General features: G+C 44.2%; 1 long non-coding RNA gene across 1 annotated transcript in view; it reads right to left on the reverse strand.

Annotated features, from left to right (window-relative positions):
* The window catches only part of LOC123748220 (uncharacterized), a 62,759-nt gene that overhangs the window by 14,262 nt on the left and 22,791 nt on the right, over positions 1-25,706 (reverse strand). The window contains exons 2-4 of the long non-coding RNA XR_011228103.1: positions 24,327-24,708; positions 22,703-23,326; positions 6,809-6,924 (exon numbers count right to left, since the gene is read on the reverse strand). This is a non-coding gene — a long non-coding RNA (uncharacterized lncRNA). The remainder of the gene's footprint in view (positions 1-6,808; positions 6,925-22,702; positions 23,327-24,326; positions 24,709-25,706) is intronic.

Genomic DNA, 25,706 nt, shown 5'->3' on the forward strand with positions numbered 1-25,706 from the left:
TTTCAGCCTCTGATTCTGCTATTGAGTTCAATAGGTTCTTCTCTTCCATTGAATCATCCCTTGCTAATGATATTCCATCTTCCAGTACTGACATTAAGGACTATCTTACAGGGAACTATCCCCAGTCTCTGTACCTAAAGCCTATTAATTCCATTGACGTCAATGAGATAATCCTTTCCCTTAAAACCAAGTCTGGTGCCCTTGAGGAGATATCAACTTTAATCTACAAAAAAACCTCCAGATCTTTAGCCCCTGCTATTACTTTGCTCTTCAACAAGTCACTTGAACTCCAAACCTTTCCAGATATTCTAAAAAAAGCGAGAGTAACGCCTGTCCACAAATGTGGTGATCTCACAGATGTTAACAACTACAGACCTATATCAATCCTGCCAAACTTGTCAAAACTTTTTGAAAAACTAATCTATAAGCAGCTTTACTCATATCTAGCCAAACTCAATATACTTAGCCCTTGCCAATATGGCTTCAGGCCCAAAAAAAGCACTAACGATGCACTTATTAGTATGCTTAACTCGATTCATACAGCTCTTGATAAAAATGAGTTCCCTGTTGGGTTATTTGTGGACCTGCGTAAAGCTTTCGATACTGTCAACCACCAAAACCTTCTTCTTAAATTACATCATTATGGTGTCAGAGGACACTCCCTACAATACCTCAAATCCTACCTTACTGACAGGCTCCAATGTGTTTCTGTGAATAATACACTTTCTCCCACCCTACCCATCAACATTGGTGTTCCCCAGGGCAGCATACTTGGCCCTCTCCTCTTTCTCATCTACATTAATGACCTTCCAAATGCCTCCCAACACCTCAAACCAATCCTATTTGCTGACGACACAACCTTCATTTACTCCAGTCCTGATCCCCTTGCTCTAAATGCCACAGTAAATACTGAGCTAAATAAAGTCCATCTGTGGCTAACTGCCAACAAACTCACCCTTAACATTGACAAAACTTTCTATATTCTGTTTGGCAATAAATCCTCTAATCAAATAAATCTCAAAATAAACAATACCCAAATTTGTAACAAATTAGATGGCAAATTCCTTGGCATTCTCATTGACCACAAGCTGAATTTCCAGGGACACATTCTAAACATATCAAAAAAAGTTTCAAAAACTGTGGGCATTCTTTCTAAGATCATATATTATGTACCACGCCCTGCCCTGGTGACTCTCTATTACGCCCTTATCTATCCATATCTCGGCTATGGTATTTGTGCTTGGGGCTCTACTACCCAAAATCACTTACGTCCTCTAATTACTCAACACAAAGCTGCTATTAGGACAATATCCAATTCTGGCCCCAGACATCACTCGGTACCCCTACTCAAATCCCTGAATATGTTAGACATTAAGTCACTGCACATTCTCTCATGTGTATTATACATATATAAAACGCTAAACTGTAATGCCAATCCTGATCTCAAAAGCTTCATAGAAGGTTGTAACAGAACCCATGAGCACCACACCAGAAATAAATACAGTTTTGATATTCCTAGAGTACGACTTAATCAAACCAGAAATGCTCTACAAATCAAGGGGCCCAGAATGTGGAATGACCTTCCCAACCATGTTAAAGACAGTACCTCTCTCAACCAGTTTAAGTTAAAAACGAAGCTATACCTAATAAATTCCCTGTAACCTACCTTACCCCTCTATTGTCAACCCATGTATGTTTTTTGTTTTTTTTTGTTTTTCAAATCAACGCTGTTTTAATGTAATTTTCTGTAATAATTTGTAATTGTATTTATGCTGTTTTTTTCAACAATGTTCCCCCCCTCTTTTACCCCTATTTTTATTTGTACTCAACGCATTTTTTTCTTTTTACCCATTAGTTTTAAGCTTTAGTCAGTTGTGTTTTTTCCTGCCCGAAACGCTTTGCGTAATAGTGGCTTTAGGCATTGTATGTACTAGCTCTATCTATAAAGCCAACAAACTTTGTAAAATCTCTTTATGTATGTACCTTTGCCTAAATAAAAATTATTATTATTTTATTATTATATTATTATATACTAATATATAATTATATATATATATATAAATTCAAAATTAAGGCAAGACTATACTTCTTATATATACACACCTCTTTACATTGCTATTTCTGAAGAACTGACTATTTCTCTCATAAACTCTACAAATGGTCAGATGGTCAGAAGACTGGTAAATGCTTTTTAATATCGACAAATACAAGACCATGCATGTAGTGCATAACAACCCATTCCACAACTACCAAATAAATAGCATTACATTCCAGCAGATCGATGAAGAAATGGACCTTGGAGTTAAGATCCATCACTCATTAAAAATTGCAAACAGGTGGGTGCAGCAGTCAGAAAAGCTAACAAAACCATAGGATAATCAAGCGTAATTTTGATAATATGAAAAAGAAGGTAATGGTTCAATGGTATACATAAATCTCTGGTGCGCCACCACTTCAATTACTGTATCCAAGCATGGAGACCTCATTTCAGAAGTACCTATCTGCTCTGTAGAAGGTGCAAAACCGGAAACGTAAGTCCTTCCAGAGCTAAGTTATCTCTCGCATCAGGAACGCTTGAAGGCCACGGGGCTAACAATACTACAAACCACGCATGACAGGGTGTGGTGAATCTCATTGAAACTTTTAAAATACTGAACAAGTTTGAAGTTGTGGATCCAGATATTTTCTTCAGGAGGTCAAATGTAATATAAACAAGGAGCAACGATTTCAAGCTCAACAAGCCAATATGTAGGACTGACGACAGGAAATGATTTTTGACCGGCAGGGAGATTAACGCATGGAGCTGCCTACCCACATAAGCTGTAACTGCCAAAACTGGGCTAAATTTCTAAATATACCTGAAAAAGTACATCAAGGCAAATGGGGGGAGGGGGAAGGGGGGTCCTTCAACAAAAGGATGCCATGGGCTTCCTGTACTCGTCTAAGCTATTAGTGGCCCTCAGGCAAATATCTGCCTTTAGAGTGAAGTTGACTATAACCTTGGATATCTATAAGCAAATTGTGAATAATAAAACTCCAAAGAACTTAAATAATTATACATTTGAAGCAAAGTGAAATCTACACTAGCAATTCAACCTATCATTATACTATGTTACAGGAATACACACAAAAATGGATCATGGCATAAATAACTAAATAACAAATTACCTTCCTATAGGCTAGGAAGTTGTGTTTGTTTGATTTCGATAATCCTGAAAGAAATTTCCTCCTTTTCCATTCTTGTTTGCGGGCTTCAGATAATTTGGGTCCTCAACACTTGAACTTCCCTTGATGTAATCACATTTTTTCTGGAGCCGAGTTTATTTTCTAATATTCACGATCAAGATCACGATCAAGATTCACGATCTTTTGCTAAAATTGCTAGTGCCCGGAGATCTTCTGTTAAAAAAATATACATTCAGAATAAAACACATTATAACTGTAGCAATAGAAGCTACATTAAATGTTTTGATGATACTGTAACTGTTTAAACCAATGATCAAAGTGATAGAAATTATAATGGGATGATGGAATTCAAGCCAATTATGCTGAGCATAAAAAAAAATACTGTTTATTGTTAAAACACCCCCTCCTTGGTGCCTCCTTGTCGTGGTGAGGGGCTCACGTACACCTCCCTGGGACCGGTGTGGGTTGCCTTTGCCTCTTTGGGTGATGTACGTGCTGAAGGGCACCACGTAGGGACCTTGTGAGCCATCGGGCCACCCGCTGGAGGGGTTGCCCGTGAGGGGCCGCCCTGAGTAGATGGTTGGGTGTCCAGGCTGGGGCGATAGGGGGGTATGGGGTCTTAGCACCAGTGTGGGAGATGAATGATGTAGTAGGACTTCCCTGTTAAAAAGGGGAAGCACTGCCGGGGACGACGCACCCTTCCTGCAGTGGCCCGCACTCAGCCTCCCTGGCTGTCCTGGTAATTGGTCTTTCTTGGTTCCAGGTCCCAAACTTTTGAAATTGTTTGCTGCATGGATGACAACACGACTTCTCTTAACCAAGCTCATGGGGTGGGAGACCAGGCCTCTGAGTCGGACCGTCCTGGAAGATCGGGATCTGTAGCCTCTGCTACAGGGCCTGGTTTAGGCCCAGACCGAACTCTTCCTCCCTGCTCCTTTCCTCCCTCTGTGGTTGGGTCGAGCCCCAAGCCTGCTGTGGTGACCGCCTCGTCCCCTTGCACGACTCCATCTCTTATTGTGACTACTGCACCTTATGACCCGTCTCCCTCTAAAGGTTCTCATCGCCGTCCCCGCCACGGCCGCTCTTGTATGCTCCTTTCCCATACTAATTCGTACCATGCTTTGTTTGGTCCTGCTATGTGGACTAAGTACGTTGACCTCCATCCTTTTAGATTCAACTCCTCCTGACGATTTTTCCCTTCATAGGCTCCTTGTACATTCAGTAGATGCCTCTGTTACCTTCAACCCCACTCGTCTTGGTACCCGTGTCGTTGCTGCTGCTCCTCAGGATGCAGCCACCCACTTGGCTGCCTTATCCTGCATTGGCGAGACCCCTGTTCGGGTCTCAAAGAACGCTCGGTTAAATGCCAGTGTTGGTACTGTTCTCCTCCCGCACCATGTTGCGACCGGTGTTAGGAATCTAAAAGACAGCCACAATGATATCAAGCATATCTTCGAGGCCCAGGGTCATTCTGTCCTCCAGGTGGATACGTTTACTCTTTCCCCTTCGTGGTCATCGCAGTCTGCCCCTTGGGGTTCTGAAATTTACCTTTGATGGTAGGACCCTTCTGCCCTCTGTCATTCTTGCTATTGCCAGATGCTCCGTTCAGGAGTATATTCCATCTCCTCGGCTCTGCAATAAGTGCTGGGAGTTTGGGCAAAGTGCCCTCAAATGCTCTAGTCCCGTCTCCCTCTGTCCCATGTGTGGAGGCGAGAGTCACTCTAAGTTGGAGTGCACTTCTCCCCAGGCCCGCTGCCTCAATTGTGGTGAGGCCCACCCTACCTTCTCCCGCACGTGTATACGTTACAAACTTGAGGTAGCCGTCCTCAACTTGAAGCACCGGGACCGTTTGTCTTTTCCTGAGGCTCGGCACCAGGTTCATAGTCTCCCCTCTTTCGCTGGCGTCTCCTATGCTCGCATGGCACTCTCTTACTCTCCTCGTCCTTTCCACCTTCCTCAGTTTCACAACCGTTTCCGAGGTTTAGACCCGGACACGCCTAACACAACCTCCCCTGTTTCCTTTCGTTCTGTCCCGGAGGGTCTCCCGCCTGGTTCTCTGTCTAGGGTTCCCCTTCTTTCTACTGTAGTCTGTCATGTCTCCTGTGTCTTCTTTCTCCTCTCCCTCTGGTCCTCCTTCCCATCATTCTCCTCCGTCTCTTTAATTTCCACGTCGCTTGACTGTGTGGGCCGATGTCCATTACTTTCTTGGTGGACACGTTGTTCGCTCTCGCTCTTCTTCTCCTATTGAGACGCTAGAGTCTGTTGCCGAGTACATTGCTGCTGGGACACCTATCTCTTTGAGTCAGAAGCGGAAACCTGGCTCCTCTCCTTCCCGGTAGGTAACAAGGCTTCACTTTCTTCTTCGCCCCCGATCTCTGATTCTATCATTCCTTCCCCTCCCGCTTCAGTGGTGGAGCCCACTGTTCCTACTGTGGAGGTTTCTTTAGCACCTGGCTCCGTCTCGGTTACTGCCCTTGCTGAGGTGCGTTCCCCTCTTTCTGCGCCTCCTCCTCCTCCAGAACCTGCTCGCCCACCTCTAGTCTGTTCTCTCGCTTCCTTCCCTCCCTCCTTTACTCAGTTTATCCATGCCCCCTAATCCTGACTTCGCTGACCCTGATCCTGTGCTTCTTTAACGTGCTGTTTCTATTTCACTTTTGTTTCTTGTTTGCTCTCTGTTGCTATCCTTTCTCTTTTTGTCAATGTCTATTCTTCAATGAAACACCCGTGGATATTACGCCAATTTCCTTGACCTCCAACTTCTAATTTCACAGTTTTCGCCCCTTTGTGTCTGTCTCCAGGAGCCGACGCTTGGTGCTCGTCCTGGTCGCTTCTGTGGCTATCCTTTTATCTCCCTCCCCCCCCCCCCAGCTGTTGCTGTCCCCGTGGCCTTCCTCCTGCCACTGTAACAGGCAGTTGGAAACGGCTCTAGCAAGGTTGGGATTGGCCATACTCGCTTAACTCACGGTCACTTAATGGAGCGCCGCCCTGCTCCTTATTGTCCAACTTGCGTGGTCCCTCTTACTATTGTGCATATCCTTGTTGAATGTCCTGACTTCCAGGACGTGCGTGTGTCTTGCTTTCCGACCGTCCTTCGTGGTCACTTGTGCCTCGATAGAATTCCTGGTGAATCAGATACATTTGATATCGTCCGCCTTGTGCGTTTGTGTTCTCGTATTGGCATTCTTGGTGATATTTAGTGCCCTCTGATTATTTCGCACTTTGATGGTGCTACATAGCCTTCCCGGTTTGGTGCCTTCTTTTGATAATTACCTTACCTATTGCTAAAACAAAGATTTATTGTATTACACAAATTTTTAAAATTTGATATAGTTGTATTATAAATGGCATAATCAAATGATTTTATAAACAGTGCTATTATTATTGTCCGGAGTTATTCTTGGTACATCTGGTAAGTAAACATAGTTTTCAGGAGCCAAGAACGAATCTGCCAAAACATATTGAACTTTATGCATTCCAATTCATTACAATAGCCTAATACTACATACTAATACAAATTAAAAAACAAATTGGAAATAATAGCCAGCCTACCCTAACACAATGACCTAACCTAACACTTCTTTATTTGCAATTTTGTCAAGCTGATTAAATGATTATTTTTTACCTGTATGTATGCTGGCTGGGGTCGATCTTCCAGGCATATTTATTCTGCTGATTTGTGGTTTTACTTCTTCCGCAATAGGATTTGTGACGCACTGTACTGCATTCTGTATCATCTACCTATTATAAAAACGATAATAGATTAAAACAACATGCTGTATACTCAAACGTATTGGAATGTGTGTACCAATATACATTAAAATATATTTCTTCTTTCTGCACATAACAAGCAGAACTTTAATACTGTAACTCTCACAACCAGACCATCACTAGAGAAATCTTAACAAACAACACAGAAATGATCGACTGATACATCTATAACAGGAGACTCGACATCGGCGAGGCCCTATACATAAAAAGTCAAAACCATCAATCAACAGCCAATTAACACATAATTACATTCTACCCACTTCAAGACCCCAAACCAGCACAGAATCAAGCAGATAAAATGTATACAGATGGTTATATACCCTGTATGTATCCATTGTTTCGTGTTCTGTCTTTTCCCATTGATTTGCTTCATGTCACCTCACCCAAAAATATTTGTATCCTATTACCTCACCCAAATACAAATAAAAGCATGAAACGGAGTAAATAAAAATTTGTCATTGCAAATGTGAAGTCTTACGAAATGCTTCTATCTTGAGATGATTTCTGGGCTTTAGTGTCCCCACGGCCCAGTCCTTGACCAGGCCTCCACCCCCAGGAAGCAGCCATGACAGCTGACTAACACCCAGGTACCTATTTTACTACTAGGTAAAAGGGGCATAGGGGTGAAAGAAACTCTGCCCATTGTTTCTCGCCGGCGCCCGGGACCACAGGATCACAAGTCCAGTGCGCTGTCCGCTCGGCTGACCGGCTCCCAGACCTAGGCATCGGACCATAAATAAAAAAGTGAAAACGAACTTTGGAGAGTTAATTTTTCAGTTACCCACGACAGTGAAGAAAAGCGTAAGAAATATTGAGAAGATTCTTGTTAGTCATTAATTATCCTTTCGGTCATATTCAATCTATATATATATATAAAAATGTAAATGATCATTTGTTAAAAGTCAATAATGTCCGAAAGTTCTTCACCAATTACATTGAAATTCACATAACGTTCCATTTGCATCCGAGCATGTTTATATATAACTACATAAGATATATATATATATATATATATATATATATATATATATATATATATATATATATATATATATATTATAATCATATATATTATGGGGTTTATATATACATATTATATAGATGTCACGTCTGTGATGGGAAAAACATTTTTTTTTTTTAACTTTTTCATGGTAGGGAAATCTTCGAAACTTCTTTACCGATAGCTTTGAAATTTTGATACAACGTTGCATTCGAATAGGCGCGTGTTTTTATATACCTACTATATGCATGCCACACCTGTGACAGGAAAAACATGTTTTTTGATAAACTGGGCCATCTGTTAGACGCAAGAGAAACACACGATGTAATCTCTGAAAGTTCTTCATCGATTACTTATAAATTTTGACACAATGTTCCATACAAATACACGCGTGTTTTTATATACCGACTATATAGATGCCTCACCTGTGACAGGTAAAAAACGTGTTTAAAAAAAAAAAAAAAAAAAAAAAAAAAACAGCGTCATCTGTTGCACATAATAGCAACTCGTGCTATTCTAAATATGATATGTTATTCCATTTCAATGTTTCCGATTGCATTGATAAATTTAATTTTCATAGATTTCGATTTATTTTCATTTTGATTGAATTATTTTGTGTGACATTGCATTCAAAATGAGCTGTATTGTTTACCATACCGTTCATTTTATAAGTATAGATGCTTCACCTGTGACAGGTAAAATCATTAATTTTTTTAATAAACCGCGCCATCTGTTGCACGTAAGACCAACACACACACTGTACTAAATTTGTTAGAATTCCATTTCAATGTGTCTGATTGCATTGACAAATTGATTTTCATTTTGATTTAAAAAAAATTGTGTGACATTGTATTGGAATTGAGCTGTGTTGTTTACCATACTATTGTTGTTATGATCCCAGGTAGCCGAAAAAAACGAGTCTCCCCTTTGAGAATTATTCTATCAAGCCTGACCTAACCAGAAGGTCAAAGAAATATAGAGGCAATAACACTGATGAAAAATAGTATGTTGGATTCAATGGACATTTTAAGATTATGGGCAGTAAGTAAGGAAATAGATAAATGACTGGCTAGGAGATGTGGACATTTTGCTGGAGGCGTGAGGCTCGTTTCTGGGGGGGCTTTGACCTCACTTGAGTGCCAGACATTGCAGGGGAAAGCCGCGCTCCGTTCGAGCTCCCGTCAGAAGGGAACCCCTAGTGATATATCTCGAAGAGAAGTATGTAGATGTGCCAGCTGTAGAATCGAGCTGGGAACGTTGTGGTCTCAAGTCCTGGTCGACGAGCAGAGTTTAATAAGCTGCTCAGAGGCATTTTCGTGGGCTGTGTGGAGCGCCCTGACCAGACGCCGTCAGAGGGAGAGCGCCCTCGACCAGATAATCTGTGGTAAGCACGATATACGCCAGTTCATAGTGATTGCTTGAAGTTGGTCGTGTGCCCAGCGACAGTAGCGATGTTTATTTATAAGTTAGACATGTTTTAATAAGGCAGAAGGCCTGAAATAAGAGAGTGGAGAGGGAGGAACACGGAGCGACGTCCGTCCCCTCTGAGCGCTGGCAGGCAACTGAGGGAGCCCGGCTCCTGACGGTGGAAGACCCTCCCAGCGTGTGAGGACACCCGCCGGGTCGAGGTGGAGTATGGACCCGCCCAAAACGGGGGAGTCCACTCTCACTGTATGTAGAGGACAGATAGAGGTTTGAGGCAAACATATTGTGTGATTATTTGTTTGTGTTAAAGGGGAAACAATTTTATTGGAGTGTCGATGGGTTGCAGGTTTGTCTTTGGGGAAGAAGTTGCTGAGAACTTCGAAGCCAGCACAGATGAAGTAGTTGATGAGACTCCAAGGTCGTGGAGCAGAGGACCTCGAGCTGTGAGAAGCAGTGAAGAGGAGTGTCACGTGCTTTTGTAGAGGTGGAGAAGTACCATAGTTGCTCGAGGAAACTTCATGGTGTAGCAGCCAAGAGAGCTGTGGAGGAACCTAGCAGAAGGGTGAAGCACCATAGTTGCTCAAGGAAACTTCATGATAGCAGCCTGGAGGAGCTGCAGAGGATCCTGGTAGTGAAGCCCGGAAGAACCTAAAGATATTAGGGTAGTGAACTTCCAGAGGTGGAAGGGAAGTTCTGGTGGATTACTTGTAGGGAGTTGATAGTGCTTGGTTGTCATTTGCGTGCAAGACGCAGTGAGAGGTGAGTGATTGTTGGCATTCTTATGTCAAGGAGTGTTTTATACTGAAGTTTAGAGTTGCAGGCGTAGGCTGGATTACCTACAGATGTATGCGTACTAGGACTGATAGGGTGATCGATTGATCATTGCAGTGTAGCAAGGAACATTTATGCTGATATATGTTATTGCATTCACATGCCGATTTTCATTGTACACATTTATATATATATATATATATATATATATATATATATATATATATATATATATATATATATATATATGTTTATTCCTCTTGTTGATAGTGCAACAGTGTATGTAGACTTGATCTACTTGACGAGGTTGATAGTATCAGGTGATGAACCAGGAGATAGGATACCTTTTGATAAGCTGATGATAGAGTTCTGATGATGTTGGAGTGCAACCTGATTGTAATATTATAGTGTATAGGATTCATTATTATTATGTGTGTATGTATCGTGTATGTGCTTTGTCCAGTAAATGTATCCCAATTTGCCGGTGTTTGCCCTTGTCCTAGTGAGGCTTCCCAGGAGGTAGTAAAGAAGAAGAGAGAGAGAGAGAAAGAACCAAGAACCACTGCTGTGGACAGGGTAGAAGGTAATACTAATAAGTCAAAGGGAGATTGAGGAGATCATATTACCTAAGGAGAGTGTGGGGAGTCACAGTGGCTCGAGTGGGTGTGTGCACGTGACAACGAGGCTAAGTGTTGGAGCCGCATCCCCTAAACGTGTGACGTTGAGCCCCTCTCCAAGAGCCAGAAGCGCCAAGGGTGATCTCCTAGTGAGGTATAAACACACTACCGAGTTGTGGGTTGGGTTGTCCGTAGAGAAGGATCAACACGACAACACCACCAACCCACAAGACTATAATATGTTTAGCATACCGTTGATTGCAGTAATAGTTTTGTTCACTTTACATTTGTCTTCCACAGGGTTCCGGGTGATAAGTTGAAATTTAGTGTCATCACTAGGGATGTCGCTAATTTTATTCATGTATTCTTGGGTAGGAATCAACACAACACAAAACAGCAGCATCTGTGTTGATTCCTACCTAAGAATACATGAATAAAGCTAGCGATTGGGATGATATTTATCATCCCAATCAAATAAAAATGGTCAAAGACAAAGTCTCGCTCAAATGGTTCATATACATAAAAATTATATATAGAGTTTGATGCTAATAATGTCAACATTTGAGCCAGAAGCTGCAAGTTAGCACCATTAATAGTTAGATAAATCACTGAAACGTGAGGAATTATGAATTAATTGACACTGTGGGTACTCTTTACCTCTATTGTGGTCTCCCTACTGTTAGTGAATTTACAGTAATGACAAAAGAAAAAATATATATATATACATTATTATATATAATTATATTTATATATATGTGACGGGAAAGTGTAGGTGTTAGGCATTGACATCAGCCATTAGGAGGACTGCCGATCACATTTTAGAAAAAAAAGATCGACTGCTTGACTGTTGTCTGTGGTAAAGTAAGGGAAGACACGCAAAACACACAGTATGAACAATGAAACTTTAATTAACTTTAAAAATTATGAACAAAGAGAATCCCTTTACTATGTACAGTGCAAACAAACAAGTAAAAAAAAAAAAAAATTAAGAACAAGGGTGACGTTACTCTACAAATAAAATAAAGACAAAAGAATGAATAAACAGGTGCCAAGAATATAGCGATAGCTGAGAACCTCCTCCAATAAATAGAGTGTATATCAGTTGGTTGTTCACAGCTTGAGAGCACAAGGATATTCTGACTTTAATGACTGGTTCAGGCCCAGACATCGACTTGGTAGAGGGCGCTGAGGTGCAAAGGTGCAGGTGTGCTGTTGGCGGGTCACCAATCAGAAGCAGGCAGGCTTGAATGGTAGTTTGCCATTTGACGACGGTGGCGAGCCAGCATGGAGGGAGTGAGGAGTGGGGGGGAGTTTAGGATACATTTGCCTCCTGGTCAAAACGTTTTGTGCTACTGGTAGACATTTTGAAGGTAGCATCTTAGTGTTGTGTGTGTGTGTATATATATATATATATATATATATATATATATATATATATATATATATATATATATATATATATATGTATGTATATAATAAGTAACTTTACGTAGGGAAGAGCAGGCTCAATCTCTCTTGAAAGAGATTACCGTCACAACTCTCCCCTGAAGCCTGCTCTCACGGGTCAAGTTACTTCTTTTGATGGTAGAGTGGTATGTGTAGCTGCCTCTACCTCATAGACTCTGGAGAGGGCGTCTGCTATGATATCAGAATCCCTTGATGTAGAAGATCTCCAGGTTGAAATTCTGCAGATACAAAGCCCATCGTAGAAGTCGTTGATTGGTGAATTGGGCTTGCTGCAAGAAGAGTAGGGGATTGTGGTCCGAGTAGATGGTGGTGGACCGAGAACCTTGTAGGTACGATGCAAAGTGCTGTAAGTTCTGGACGATGGAGAGAAGTTCCTTTTCGATACTGCTGTAGTTCTTCTGTTGAGGTTTTAACTTGTAGCTGTAGTAGCTAACAGGTAGAACCTCGAGAATGGGATTAGAACAGAGCAGAGATTTAAGTTCAAAAGCACTGGTTTGCTGAATGGTCCAATGATACTGTTGCTTGGGTCTGGTTAAAGTGATCAATGGTGTCACTACCGTGCCAAAATTCTTCACAAACCTACGGTTGTAGGAGGCAAGACCAAGGAAGCGCAGGAGCTGCTTCCTAGTGGTAGGCTTTGGGTAATGCTGGATGGCTTGAGTGTGTATGTTTAACGGAGCTAGGATGCCACTCCCTATCACATGACCATGATAACGCACTTTACCTTTAGCAAAGGTGGACTTGCCCAAGTTGATGGTGAGGCCGGCTGTCAGGAGCTTGGTGAACAATCGTTGCAGCTGGAGCAGATGTTCGTTCCAGGTGTTAGTTGCCACAACGATATGATCCAAGTAGGCGTAGGTGTGGTCTAAGCCATGGATGACGTGGTTGACAGCTCGCTGGAAGGTGGCCGGGGCATTACATAGTCCAAATGGAAGGCGTTCATATCTGTAAAGGCCAAAAGGAGTGGTGAAGGCAGATATTTCCTTAGCTCTCTCCGTCAAACACACTTGGTAGTATCCCTTGAGTAAGTCTAGTTTGGATAAATACCGAGAATTACCAATGGTGTCAAGGATGTCATCTATTCTAGGTAATGGGTAAGCATCCTTGGTAGTCACAAGATTCAATTTCCTGTAGTCGGTACACAGTCTCACTTTACCGTGCGGTTTCGGCACCAAGATGCAGGGTGAGGCCCAAGGGGACTCACAAGGGGTGGCCAGCCCATGATCCAGGAGGTACTGTACTTCAGAACGCATAACTTCCTTTTTGCTCGGGCTGATTCGGTAGAAAAGTTGACGAATCGGCCGGGTGTCAGGGAGTAGCTGGATGTCGTGCTGAACCACATTACACTCCTGTGGATTATCGCTGAACAACTTCTGATGTTCCTTGAAGATTCTGATGAGAGGAGCACTATTAATCTCCTGCAAATAGGTATGAAGATCAGTTAGGATTTCTGAGTTGGAAGGCACTGACTCAGTGTTAGTGCTTCCGGGAGGAGAAGCAGGGAAGGTCTCTCTGTGGAGGTATGGACCTTCGCCTTATGCGTTTGTGTTCTCGTATTGGCATTCTTGGTAATATTTAGCGCCCTCTGATTATTTCGCACTTCGATGGTATGGACCTTGGTATTATAAATGTGGATAATGATACCAACACAGGGGGAGGGGGGAATACCTTGATACTGCGTCAGGAGGTTGACGTGGCACAATTGGGTCTTCCGCAGCCTATCTGGAGTCTCAAGAACGTAGTTGTGGTTGTTTCTGCACTCCTTGATGCGGTAGGGTCCTGAAAACTTGTTTTGCAATGGAGACTCTGGGATAGGAAAATATGTCAACATGAAGTCTCTTGGTTTAAATTTCCTTATTTTGCTGCGTTGGTCAAAATGAGTCTTCATCCTCTCCTGAGCTTTCAATAGATTGTCATTAACAAATTTACGTACTCTCTCTAGAATGTGTTTTAAGTTTTGAAGAAACTGGGGCACATTCTGAGGGTCACTGAAGGTGGCATTACGTAGAGAGTCTTTGAAAGCCTTGAGAGGAGTACGGCACTTACGTCCGTAGAGCATCTCATAAGGAGATACTCCTAGAGACTCATTGGGGAGACTTCTGAAAATGCACATGATGAGTTCAAGTTGTTTATCCCAGTCCTTCAAGGTTTCATTGCAAAATTTCTTTAGGAATGCTTTAATAGTCTGATGACTACGTTCAAGAGAACCCTGTGAAGCAGGATGATAGGGGCTGGATAATACCTGTGTGATGTTGAACTCCTCCAGTGTCTTCTTGAAGAGATCACTGGTGAAGTTGGTGCCACAGTCGCTTTGAACCTCTCTTGGAAATCCATACTGGGTGAAGATCTTCAATAGTTGTTTCACCACAGTAGCAGCCGTAATGTTCTTTACTGGAACTGCTATAGGGAATCTGGTGGTAGGACACAGGATGCTTAGTATATAGGCGTTGCCAGAACTGGTCCGGGGTAAAGGACCAACACAGTCTATGATGAGTCTGTGGAAAGGTTCCGCAGGCACCTGGATAGGAGTCAATGGAGCCTTGGGAATAGAGATGTTAGGTTTACCTGCCAGCTGACAAGTATGACACTGTTGCACGTAACTTTTGACGTCTTTAACCATACCTGGCCAGTAGTAGTCTTGTGTGATTCCGTGGTAGGTTTTGTTAAAACCATAGTGAGAAAGAGCTCCGTGGACTAGGTGTAGAATATTCGGCCGTAGGCTGGTGGGAACCACTAGTTGTTCGACATTTGCCCAATCGTCGTCCTCCTTCAGCTTACTGGGTATGTACCTGCGGTACAGCAACTGATTCTCTAGGAAGAACCCAGGGATGCTGTCAGGTTGAGTCTCAGCCTGGAAGAATAATGGTGTTAATGATAGATCTTCCCTCTGTAACTTATGGAACTCCAACATAGTAAGATTCGGTGGTAGATTCGGATGGTCTTGAGGGACAGTGGTTGCAGTAGAGTCAGCTGGTTGCGGGCGTGCAGCTTGTGCACGGGTGGTCACCAATACTGGAGGAGAAACTTCATCACTTTCTTGGACCTCTGCTGGAATATACTTAAAGATGGGATTGTCCACTACAGAGTTACACACCTGGGGTTTGTCCATGATGATCAGGTTGGAAGGTTGCAGATCTTCTGCCAAGTCATTGCCCAGGAGAAGTTGCACTCCAGACATGGGAAAAGGCTTTTCCCTGATGGCGACTTGGACTTCACCGGTCACGAAAGGACAATCCAGGTGGACTCTGGCGAGTGGATACCGAGTGGTAGCAGTGATGTCAGTGATAAGGACGATTTCCCCGGTGTAGGTGATGTTAGGCACAGCCGATTTCAATATTATTGATTGAAGAGCCGCTGTGTCCCTCAAGATCTTCAATTTGAAACGTCCCTCCGAATCTGTACTGCTGGCAGAGACAGTTCCTGGATATAGGTGTTTGCTGACGAGAGAAAGATCATTAACAGGAACACCAACATTCATCACAGGCTTACCGGACTTAGGAGGAGTCGGTTTGGGTTTAGTTGTTTAATTGTTTCCTTTGTATTGAGCTGTACCACATTTATCCATGGTATGTCCATAGAGCTTGTAATACTTACAATACAATTGAGAGCTCGCTTGATCGGTACTCACTTTATCATAACTATACTATGGCTTCTTACTGGAAGGTGGATCTGGTGTTAGCCAATGGATGAGGCTGTAGGTGTCAGCTGACTTCGCACATCTGATGTAGTCGGTTTCTTCTTTGTCTGCTAAATATAAACGGATGGAAGGGGGAACGCGTCTAAAGAATTCTTCAACTAGAATGAGGTTGACGAGTTTTGAAAATTTAGAGACATGTGCTGCTTCCAGCCATTTTATGAAATATCTTTTCTTTGTATTGGCAAATTCTAGAAAGGTGGTGGTACTTGCCTTTAGATGATCATGGAATTTTCGACTGTAGCTTTCGGTGGAGAGAAAGTAGGCTTCCAAAACTGCTTGCTTCAGGGTCTGTTAGTCATTCTCAGACGCTAAGGTACTAAGAGTAACCGCAGCTCTACCTGTGAGATGCACTCTGAGAAGGGTAGACCATTGATCCTCAGGCCAGCTAAGTTTTTTAGCTAGGGTCTCAAAAGTGGTGAAAAATACATCGATCTGTCTCAACGAATGGTGGCATTAACTTACTTGCATGGGAGACATTGAAACTTAGGGGAAGACTAGCTGTAGCTTGTTGGCGCCGAGTGTGGTGTGTAGTTTCCAACGCGAGTTCTTGTCAACGATATTCGAGAGCACTATCAGCTAGCTGTTTACTGTGCGCACGTTGTATTTCCAGGTCACGTTTTCTTGCTTCAAGCTGCTCCCTCTCACGGAGTAAAGCAGCCTCTTGTTCCCTTTCTTCTATCCTTAGGGCAGCCTCCTCTTTCTTTAGGTCAGCCTCGCGTTCTCGTCGTTGTAGAGCTTCTTTCTGCAGGGCAGCCTCTCCTCTCGTTCTTGTTCTTCTTTCCTTAGGGCCAGCTCATGTTCCCTTATATGGAGAGCTTCTTTTTATTGTCGCTCAATGTTTGCTACTTCGAGCTTCAATTTCATAGCTGCCAGAGCATGTTTATCTGCAATAGAATAGTTTTCGTGAGCTTCAGAGTCTATCTTTCCTTCATCTAAGGGATAATCCAAGATAAGATTATGCAAGTCATTTTTGTTGGCTCCATGGCTCCATCTAGGCTGATACTCGTATGCAAGAGTTTGTAATTCGGCCCTTTTGGCACGACTTAAGTTCCCTACTTCACTTGCTGGGTCGTTACGAAATGCTTGGAGACGAAACATGTTGAAAAATAACAAATAAATGTACAACGAATATACTTGTGATATGGTAAGTGTCAGTAACAGGATAACGTGGCAACTGGTAACTATCCTGTGGTAATTTTAATCGTTAGCAATTAACGTTAATTTTAGTAGGGTAAATGATTAGTCAACGAAAAGTGCAGGAAATCTTGTACCCGGTACTCAATGTAAGAGAATAAGGGCGAGAAAATCCTACTAAATAAATGAAACCGATAGTTTCTAAAACAAATGAAAATTCTAATTGTTTCAAAAGTGAATAAGGTAGTCCAAGAATGTATGGATACCTTGCTGAGTCTCTATAGGACAGAAGCAAGGGTTTTCCTACTAATGAAATATGATACTTACAGAATTAACAATCTTTGTGCTCTGAAAAAAGAAAGCTAATTCCCTACCTGAGTAAATATCATCTCTGACTGACGTGTAGGGGTGCGAGTGTCAACTGATGACGAGAATTGCAGTTGAGGTCCCAACTCAGCAACGTAGTCCGTGCTAGAGGAACTATGGCCCTCTTATCCTCCTTCGGTCGGATTGCAGAAGATAGGGTGCTTTGACCCGAAGACAAATCAAAGTACCAGGGTACCAAAATGATTATCTGCCGGAATGTGAGAAATATCCTAGGGACAAAAAAGGTGGAATGCACGAGTAATAACACTGAGGGAGGGATGACCAATTAAGAGAATGACTGAGGCCTTCAGTCACCATGTAATCCAGTTATCCAACACTCACAATATGCTACCCTCGGAAAGCACAAAATACACAGCATCATATAAATATTAAAATTAATGAAAATATTGAAAAGCAACTGTATCAAAGCCAAGTACACTTACCACGAATTGATGTTCTGGTACTAGTACCTGAGTGAAGCTCCCGGACATGCCCCCATAAAATGTGACGGAAAAGTGTAGAGGTGTAGGTGTTCGGCAGTCCTCCTAATGGCTGGTGTCAATGCCTATCACATTTTAGAAAAAAAAAGATCGACTGCTTGGCTGTTGTCTGTGGTAAAGTAAGGGAAGACACGCAAAACACACAGTATGAACAATGAAACTTTGTTCACAATTTTAACGTTAATTAAAGAGAATTCCTTGGCTATGTACAGTGCAACCAAACAAGTAAAAAAAATATAACAAAAATTAAGAACAAGGGTGACGTTACTCTACAAATAAAATAAAGACAAAAGAATGAATAAACAGGTGCTGAGAATATAGCGCTAGCTGAGAACCTCGTCCAATAAATAGAGCGTATATCAGTTGGTTGTTCACAGCTTGAGAGCACAAGGATATTCTGACTTCAATGACTGGTTCAAGCCCAGACATCGACATGGTAGAGGGCGCTGAAATGCAAAGGTGCAGGTGTGCAGTCGGCGGGTCACCAATCAGAAGCAGAGAAGCAGGCAGGCTTGAATGGTAGTTTGCTGGTTGACGACGGTGGCGAGCCAGCATGGAGGGAGTGAGGAGTTGGGGGGAGTTTATGGTACGTTTGCCTCCTGGTCAAAACGTTTTGTGCTACTGGTAGACGTATCTTGAAGGTAGCATCTTAGTGTTGTATATATATAAGTAGCTTTACGTAGGGAAGAGCAGCCTCAATCTCTCTTGAAAGAGATTACCGTCACAATATATATATGTGTGTGTGTGTGTGTGTGTGTGTGTATATATATATATAATATTACTGAAAACTCACACCCCAGAAGTGACTCGAACCCATACTGCCAGATGCCCTCTGCAACTGGTGTACAGGATCCCTTAACCACTCGACCATCACGATCGGACAAAAGAGGATGGTAACCGAGGCTAATTCCCCATCCTCCCGCCGGCACTTGGGCATGGTATTTTATCAAATTACCTCATTCTTTGGGGCACACGTGAGGAACACAAATGCGAACAAACCTGTACGGCCTCCAGGCATACATGCAACTGAAAACTCACACATACACACTCATCTCTGCCTTTGAAAATGTTGACAGGGATCAACGAAACGCATCTCAGTATCAGGCGATATATAGCTAAAATAAACATTTTAGAGTTATTTTCAAAAATTCTGAAGTGAATAAGAACCTAACCATCACCGAGAAGGCCCGTGATGCAATCACTGATTTTTTCCCTTTGTCATAGTCATGAACAAGTGAAGGTGGTGGCAGACCAGGATGTAAGCCAACTGCCCCAGGCTGAGAACACACACATACTTATGAAGCCAGTACTTCCTTCCTCGTCCATAGCGACTGTACCTGTATTCCACCAAACAGTTTACGGCTCTCACAGCCTCGCAGCCCCGAGGTTGTTAGACTCGCAGACAACATCGTAACACTTTTGGATCTCATAAACTGCTTAATATAAGTAAACTAAGCTGCCATAATTGAAGAGAGATGTTCATGCTGAGTAACTGTGCACGTAATTACTCTAATCCTGGCCGCGGCATATCGAGGAAAGGTAGGTCAAGTTTGTCATTTAAAAGAGTGTAATATTCTTGGGTGTCCCTTGAGACGCGCACTCCTTAATCCCCACCACCGCTCCAATGCAAGCACGCACGCGCATCCCCCCAAACACAAACACACACACACACACACACACACACACACACACACACACACACACACACACACACACACACACACACACACACACACACACACACACATATACACACACACACACATACCATGCAAGGTGATGGAGAAGATTGTGAGAAAAAACCTAGTAACACATCTGGAGAGAAGAGACTTCGTGACAACCCATCAACATGGGTTCAGGGAGGGTAAATCTTGCCTTACAGGCTTGATAGAATTCTACGATCAGGTGACAAAGATTAAACAAGAAAGAGAAGGGTGGGCGGACTGCATTTTTTTGGACTGTCGGAAAGCCTTTGACACAGTACCCCATAAAAGGTTGATGCATAAGCTGGAGAAACAGGCAGGAGTAACTGGTAGGGCGCTCCAGTGGATAAGGGAGTACCAAAACAATAGGAAGCAGAGAGTTACAGTGAGGGGTGAGACCTCAGACTGGCGTGAAGTCACCAGTGGAGTCCCACAGGGCTCTGTACTTGGACCTATCCTGTTTCTGATATACGTAAATGATCTCCCAGAGGGTATAGACTCATTCCTCTCAATGTTTGCTGACGACGCCAAAATTATGAGAAGGATTAAGACAGAGGAGGACAGCTTGAGGCTTTAAGAAGACCTGGACAAGCTGCAGGAATGGTCGAACAAATGGCTGTTAGAGTTTAATCCAAGCAAATGTAATGTAATGAAGATAGGGGTAGGAAGCAGGAGACCAGATACAAGGTATCACTTGGGAGATGAAATACTTCAAGAGTCCAAGAGAGAGAGAGAGACCTGGGGGGTTGATATCACACCAGACCTGTCCCCTGAAGCTCATATCAAGAGGATAACAGCAGCAGCATATGCCAGGTTGGCTAACATAAGAACGACCTTTAGAAACTTGTGTAAGGAATCTTTCAGAACATAATATACCACATATGTCAGACCAATTCTGGAGTATGCGGCACCAGCATGGAGTCCATATCTAGTCAAGCATAAGACTAAAATGGAAAAGGTTCAAAGGTTTGCCACCAGACTAGTACCCGAGCTGAGAGGTATGAGCTACGAGGAGAGACTACGGGAATTAAACCTCACTTCGTTGGAAGACAGAAGAGTTAGGGGGGACATAATCACATCATTCAAGATCCTCAAGGGAATCGACAGGGTTGATAAAGACAGGCTGTTTAACACAAGGGGCACACGCACTAGGGGACACAGGTGGAAACTGAGTGCCCAAATGAGCCACAGAGATATTAGAAAGAACTTTTTTAGTGTCAGAGTGGTTGACAAATGGAATGCATTAGGAAGTGATGTGGTGGAGGCTGACTCCATACACAGTTTCAAGTGTAGATATGATAGAGCCCAATAGGCTAAAGAATCTGTACACCTGTTGATTGACGGTTGAGAGGCGGGACCAAAGAGCCAGAGCTCAACCCCCGCAAACACAACTAGGTGAGTACAACTTGGTGAGTACACACACACATCATTATCAGCGGCATATGCTAGACTGGCCAACATACGAACTGTCTTTAGAGACTTGTGTAAGAAAACGTTGAGAACCCTGTATACCACTTATGTCAGACCAATCCTGGAATATTCAGCTCCAGCCTGGAGTCCATACCTAGTTAAACACGAGACAAAGTTAGAGAAGATTCACCGGTATGCCACCAGGCTCGTCCACGAACTGAGAGGTATGAGCCACGAGGAAAGGCTAAAGGAGCTGAACCTCACGTCCCTGGAAAACAGAAATGTAAAGGGAGACATGATAACCACTTACAAAATTGTCAGGGGAATTGACAGGGTGGACAAAGACAAACTCTTCAGCACGGGTGGGACACGAACAAGTGGACACAAGTGGAAACCGAGTACCCAGATGAGCCACAGAGACGTTAGAAAGAATTTTTTCAGTGTTGGAGTAGTTAATAAATGGAATGCATTAGGAAGTGATGTGGTGGAGGCTGACTCCATACACAGTTTCAAATGTAGATATGATAGAGCCCAGTAGGCTCTGGAATCTGTACACCTGTTGATTGACAGTTGAGAGACGAGAGATCAAAGATACAAAGCTCAACCCCCGCAAGCACAATTAGGTGAGTACAATTTGGTGAGTATACACACACACACACACACACACACACACACACACACACACACACACACACACACGCACATACGCACACACACGCACATACGCACGCACACGCACACACACACACACACACACACACACACACACACACACACACACACACACACACACACACACACACACACACACACACAGGTTGGGGGCCTCGTAGCCTGGTGGATAGCGCGCAGGACTCGTAATTCTGTGGCGCGGGTTCGATTCCCGCACGAGGCAGAAACAAATGGGCAAAGTTTCTTTCACCCTAAGTGCCCCTGTTACCTAGCAGTAAATAGGTACCTGGGAGTTAGTCAGCTGTCACGGGCTGCTTCCTGGGGTGTGTGTGTGTGTGTGTGTGTGTGTGTGTGTGGTGTGGGGAAAAAAAAAGTAGTAGTTAGTAAACAGTTGATTGACAGTTGAGAGGCGGGCCGAAAGAGCAAAGCTCAACTCCCGCAAAAAAAAAACACACAAAAAAAACACAACTAGTAAACACACACACACACACACACACACACACACACACACACACACACACACACACACACACACACACACACACACACACACACGCACACACGCGCGCACACACGCGCGCACACACACACACACACACACACACACATACATACACAGCCACGTCGATGGAAGTGGAAGAGTAAGTATTGTGGAAGAGGCAGCGTGGGTGGGGGATGGGGGTGGAGTACCGGCCGTTTAGGAAGGCAGGTATGGTCGCCTTCCCAATCCCCTGATTGGTCGCCTTCCCAATCCCAAGATATTCCTGGAGGAATATCACTCCTACTGATGGTCTGACCTGATCACATCTCAGTCTCTCGTCTCACGGTGGACGTTCGCTCCTAATGTAGGTCCCGTTTGGCGCCTTGTGTTGAAGAGTGAGCTCCTTTGCGTGCGTGTGCGTGCGTGCAAGACAAGTCATCACTAGTCATCAACACAAGAACCATCGTTGGTATTCATTAAACAGTAAACCCGATAAAAGACTTACATCTGTTGTTTTGTAATATGGTTATGTTGACCATTGACATGGCCGCTGACGACGCCGTTGACACGGCCGCTGACGCCGCCGTTGACACGGCCGCTGACGCCGCCGCTCACGCCGCCGCTGATGCCACCGTTTTTTTTTTTTGGCCGGGATATTCCTGCGCGGGTTCTAAGCCTCTGGCTGACCCACTAAGTGTTGCTTGTTTCTGTTTTACTTGGGCGGAGTATTTATGACTCGTATGGTCACTTCAGTAAGATTTTGCCATAAGTGTTTAACAACTTCTTCTGCTCTGTTGAATCCAAGTTGAAAACTTAGTGTTTGTAACTGTGCACTGTGTTAGATAATGTTCCAGTGGTCTGTCGGGCATTTCTCTACAGTGCGACGCTACCGTTGTCACGGCCGTTGACGCCACCGTTGTCACGGCCGCTGACGCCACCGTTGTCACGGCCGCTGACGCCACCGTTGTCACGGCCGCTGACGCCGCCGTTGACAGGGCCGCTGACGCCGCCGTTGACAGGGCCGCTGACGCCGCCGTTGACAGGGCCGCTGACGCCGCCGCTAATGCCGCCGTTAATAGGGCCGCTGGCGCCACAGCTGACGCCACCGCTGACACGTCAGCTAGCAGAACTGTGGAATAATACAACAGTAAGCCGTCAGGAGCCGTCTCGGCTGTGCCAAGGCCCACCATACCCCCACCTCCTGCAGCCCAATATGTCTAATCCCATGCAATATAAAACAGCGATACATAATGCAAGTCACAACAGCATGATCAAACAACGTAAAACAAATAATTACGCGAAGAAATCGCACCAACGTCCTCCACCCTTGATAACGGGCACAGAAACAGTAATGTACCCGCACACATCACTGTACCCGCACACATCACTGTACCCGCACACATCACTGTACCCGCACACATCACTGTACCCGCACACATCACTGTACCCGCACACGTCACTGTACCCGCACACATCACTGTACCCGCACACATCACTGTACCCGCACACATCACTGTACCCGCACACATCACTGTACCCGCACACATCACTGTACCCGCACACATCACTGTACCCGCACACATCACTGTACCCGCACACATCACTGTACCCGCACACATCACTGTACCCGCACACATCACTGTACCCGCACACATCACTGTACCCGCACACATCACTGTACCCGCACACGTCACTGTACCCGCACACATCACTGTACCCGCACACATCACTGTACCCGCACACATCACTGTACCCGCACACATCACTGTACCCGCACACAACACTGTACCCGCACACATCACTGTACCCGCACACATCACTGTACCCACCCTTTATTGTAATGACCCTTTTAATTAACCGAAGTGGATCAAAGGTTGTTTTTGTTTTTCTAAGGTACCGAGGCCAGCACTGGTCCACTATCATAACATACTAGTAGATTATACAGGAGCGAGGTTTAATTCCCTAATGACCCTGAATTAATAAGGTGGTAGACCTAACAAGAGCCAGGTAGGGCCCTCACTCACCCTACAGAAATACTTATAGACCTAACAAAAGCCAGGTAGGGCCCTCACTCACCCTACAGAGATACTTATAGACCTAACAAGAGCCTGGTATGGTCCCTCACTCACCCTACACGGAGCTCTCCTTCTGGCTAGCAATGAGTGGCACCGTCGCCTCGTGGTTACTCGTGTAAGGATCGCGTCTCAGTGAGTGCCGCCGGACTATCGCCGTCGCAGGTGTCCAGATTGGCTGCTGGGCCGCCTGTGGGTGTCCCGCGGGCGTGTGGTGCGGGTGGTGGTGGTGGTGTGGCGTGGGCGTACTGGAGGCTGGTAGCGTGTGCTGGTACGCCGAGGAGTGGTGCTGCTGCTGGGGCGCGGGGTACCGCGCTCCCTGGTCAAAAGCTGCGTACAGGACAATCTGTGGCTGGTGGCAGTGGTGTGGCTGTGCTGCGGCAGCTCCAGGCAGGAAGTGCTCGGCGTAGTGGGCGCTGCTGCCGCCCACACACGCCTGCTGGGAGGAGGAAGACACAGGGGAGGTTAGTTAGGATCGGTGATACAGTTTGGTTTGCCTTAAGGTCTTTTCAGCAGGTACGTAACATCAGACAACGACTCGTCTCATCTCTAATATTTACGTCAAACCAATTCACCTGATCGGATACGTTATTCTGTCCGATGCCCATGTCCCATTACCATCCCTGACCTGAGAGTGACCTCCAAAGGGCAACGATCATCATAACTGACGTGTTGAGATGAGCGTTCTCGAGCTCTCTATAACAGCCTCCGAGAGACGAGGCTAAAAGTGTAATTGACCCAACCGGCACACGACGATACAAATCTTACTGGTGACCTCAGTGATCAAAATAACGGAATGGCTTATCCAGTACCTTGCCAACGGGGCTCACACCCTCGAGTGACAACGGTCTTTCGCCCTCGAAGACAATATCAGACTAACAAACGAAAAGACTCTCACTCGGCTCAAATTGAAAAAAAAGTTAAGAACGATGCTTAAATCATTTTTTTTAAAGCTTCAAAATCGGTAAATTTCATAACAGTTCCTGACTTGTGATTGTTAACGGTAAAATATGGATTTGTAATTAAATTTCCGCGGCCACTTCCGCTCAACGATGCCCTTGTGTGCAGCTGGGTGTGTACTCACCTAGTTGTGCTTGCAGAGGTTGAGCTCTGGCTCTTTGGTCTCGTCTCTCAACTGTCAATCAACTGATGTACAGATTCCTGCGCCTACTGGGCTCTATCATATCTATACTTGAAAAGCCTCCAGCAAATCACTTCCTAGTGCAATCCATTTACTAACTACTCTGACACTTAAAAAGTTCTTTCTAATGTCTCTGTGGCTCATTTGGGTACTCAGTCTCAACCTGTGTCCCCTTGTTCGCGTACCACCCGTGTTAAACAATTTATCCTTGTCTACCCTGTCAATTCCTCTAAGAATTTTGTAGTTAGTGATCATGTCTCCTTTTACTCTTCTGTCTTCCAGTGTCGTGAAGTGCA

Source organism: Procambarus clarkii, chromosome 11, assembly GCF_040958095.1.
Source record: "Procambarus clarkii isolate CNS0578487 chromosome 11, FALCON_Pclarkii_2.0, whole genome shotgun sequence".
NCBI lineage: Eukaryota > Metazoa > Arthropoda > Malacostraca > Decapoda > Cambaridae > Procambarus > Procambarus clarkii.